The following is a 3,592-nucleotide window of genomic DNA, read 5'->3' as shown; positions in this document are numbered from 1 at the left end:
CCCGCAGCTCGTATAGACACCAGCGGTGGATCCTCCATGTTGGATGCCAATCTCGAATGCCTCGGGACTGATTTTGTGTTTCCAGGCATGGTAGACATGACGGGACGAAACTCTGTAATGGCAGCCAATCTGTGTAAAGTCTCTGGGCTAGCAGGCATTTTGCATACAGTCTGTGAGCTGGAACCCATTTTGTGAACAGCCTCTGCGTTGGCAGCCATCTTGTGGAGAAACTCTGGTGTAGCAGCCATCTTGGGAAGAGACTATGGGCTGACGGCTATCTTGGGAAGAGACTGTGAGGTGATGGCAATCTTGGGAAGAGACTGTGAGTAGGCGGCCATGTTGTGAAGAGGCTCTGGTGTGGAGATAACCAGGCTGGAAGGTTCTGGGAGTACACGCCTAGCAACCATTAGAATGGAACATGCTGGTGATTGAGGTGGGTCAAGTTCTGTGGCCAATGAAACTTGGTGCATTGTTTCAAACACAATCCTCCACCTCTCCCACAGTGAAGGAGGAACCAAATGACAACAGAGCATAGTCGAACACACATTAGATAATAAAATCTAAATTCTGGCATCAAAACCCCAAGACTCTGAGAATGATTCATCATAGCACTGGCAGAAGCCACCACAAGAGCAATTTAACATTAACACACACTTAAGTCTGTAAGTACTACATATTTACCATGTATACACAGTACAGTAAAGTATCTAATTAGTTACCAATGTACGGGCACTACCTGTAATTGACCATTCTTACCCAGACTTGTCTGTACGTACAAACTAATTACCATGCATGTACGACTGTTAAATACAGCCATGTTTCTTATTTGTTACCATGTACATACACTTCAGGTAACTACCTTGTGTTACACTCATTTGCCTGTTGGTACAAGATATTACCATGTATGTACCAGGGTAGTACACGTACTGTAAAATGAAGTGCTACCTTTTGTTTTATATTTACGATTTAGTTTTAATCCAAACGATGCATGTGCAGAGCAAACAGCAAAGATCACGAAGTGTGCTCTCTCAGTGGGGAATGTGAAGTTTGACGCCTTCTCGCATAGACCCTTTTTACTTAAAAGTGACTTAGAAAATTTAAATCAATATATTGTTTTCTGTGAGCAAATAAACAAGATGATTTTCACATTATTTTGAAGCAAAAACTCTAGACTACAAGATCCAGTTCTCAGAAGTCTTATGAACAATTGTTCTGTATGTGTTTTATGGCCTTATTTCTGTCACGGTTCATGAATTCACTGGTTTCTTCATGTCCGTGTATTGTGGTTCTCTGTGTGTGTGTGTGTGTGTGTGTGTGTGAGTGGGCGTCACCGCTCACTCCAGTCATCAGCGCGCCAGCTGATCTCATTCCCTGCACCAGCTGCTGCCAATCTACTCACCTATAAAATCTCACCGCACTCTCCTCTCCTTGTCAGATCGTTGATTGATGTCCTCCGTGTTGTTCATTGTGTGCCGTCTGCTACAGTGTTCCTGGTCCTCGTCTGTCTGGAGTCTTCGTGGTTTTCGTCTCGTCTGGATGTTCACCTGCACTGGATTCACCATCACCACTCGTCACCAGCACGCTGTCCATCTAGTCCCTGCGTCACCAGCCCACCCGAGAGACTTTGTTACAGTGTTGTCTTCTAACCAATAAAACCAAAATTATTCACTTGCATCTTTGCTTCCTCCTTGTGATTCATGACAGAACGATCTGACCAAGCGATGGAAGCAGCAAGCGGTTCTTCTCCTTCTCTGGAGGATTTCATTAGATCCAGTATCTCTCGGATGGACACTCAGGAGAGGAACATGACGGAATCGGGTCGGGCTATTCAAGCTCTTGTGACGCAGGTGTCCGAGCTCACCCAGCAATTACAACATCTGCGAGTTCCCACTGTGCCACCCACACCGCCAACTCCCTGCGTACCACCGGAGACCGTCTCCCTGTCAGAGCCCCGCCTACACACTCCTGAGCTATACAACGGTGAGCCGAACTTCTGCAGAGCATTTCTAACTCGCTGTTCGATGCATTTCTCTCTGCAGCCCAGGACCTTTGCCAGTGAACAGAGCAAAGTGGCGTTCGTACTCACGCTACTGACGGGGAGAGCGGCGCTATGGGGAACAGCGGTGTGGGAGAACCAAGATCCATGCTGTGCCTCGTTCCAGACACTCTCCGCCGAGATGAAAAGAGTTTTTGACCGTGCGGTCGCGGGAAGAGAGGCGGCTCGGATCCTCGCGGATCTAAGACAAGAAGAAAGGTCGGTGTCGGATTACTCCATCGAGTTCCGGACTCTGGCGGCAGAGTGTCAGTGGAACGAGGAGGCGCAGTGGGATATGTTCCTGCATGGGCAGGCTGACCGCGTCCAGAGAGAAATTTACGCCATGGATTTACCAACTTCTCTAAATGGGTTGATTGAACTGGCTATTCGGGTGGATTCCCGAATCTCCCGAGTCGAGCGTTGGCTGTTACCCGCTCGGGTTCCTGCAGCAACACAGGATTTACGAGCCAGCGGCAGGGACGTGGTCAGCCCCGTCTACGATCACGAGCCCATGCAGGTCGGGCGAGCTCGGCTTTCCCGGGAGGAGAAGGAGAGGCGGAGATCCCAGGGTCTTTGCCTTTACTATGGCGCAGCGGGACATTTTGCTTATAACTGCCCGGTAAAAGGGCAAGCCCGGCAGTAAGTTTGAGGCTACTGTCGGGTGGGATCTCCGCTGAGAAGACCTCATCAACATCTACACTCCTTCCGGTAAGACTACGATGGTCAGCCCACACTCACGACTGTCAGGCACTACTGGACTCTGGGGCAGAAGGTAACTTCATGGACTACACATTTGCACTCAAGATTCAGGCTCCCCTTCTACCCCTCACTCGTACCATCGCAGTTCACGCTCTAAATGGCCAAGCTCTTCCCACTATTTCATTCACCACTGGACCCGTCACACTCATTGTATCTGGCAACCACACTGAAACCATCTCCTTCTACATTCTGGACTCCCCCCTCGCACCCATTGTTTTAGGTCACCCTTGGCTCACCGAACACAATCCCAAGATCGACTGGCAGCAGAAATCTGTATCAGAGTGGAGCAGTAAATGTTATAAGTCCTGTCTTGTGTCTGCTTGTCCGTCTGTTTCTGTTTCTACGTTTCAGGAGGAGGCAGTGGATTGGTCAAACGTGCCCACGGAGTATCACGACCTGAAGGAGGTGTTCAGTAAGTCTCGTGCTGCTTCTCTCCCTCCGCATCGTCCCTATGACTGTGCTATAGAGTTACTGCCAGGTACGTCTCCGCCTAAGGGAAAGTTATATTCACTTTCTGTTCCAGAGAGAGAGGCTATTGAGAAATATATTTCTGTCAAGTTCTGCGTGTTTTCTGACTGACCACAGCTCTGCCCAAACTTGAAAACGGCTTAATCTCTGATGGACGCAAAGGACAACTCAAATCTGTTCACTTTTCTATGTTTTATTTTCTTAAAGATGGTTTGATAGATTGGGATGGAACAGAATAGGTTGATAACCTTTAAGATACACAAACAAAAGACATGAATTAGTTACAAATAAATCTCAATAACACTTTCTCAAAGTAATAAATAAATGTTA

Source organism: Barbus barbus, assembly GCF_936440315.1.
Source record: "Barbus barbus genome assembly, chromosome: 42".
NCBI classification, from domain to species: domain Eukaryota; kingdom Metazoa; phylum Chordata; class Actinopteri; order Cypriniformes; family Cyprinidae; genus Barbus; species Barbus barbus.
Note: the sequence above shows the minus strand (reverse complement) of the source record.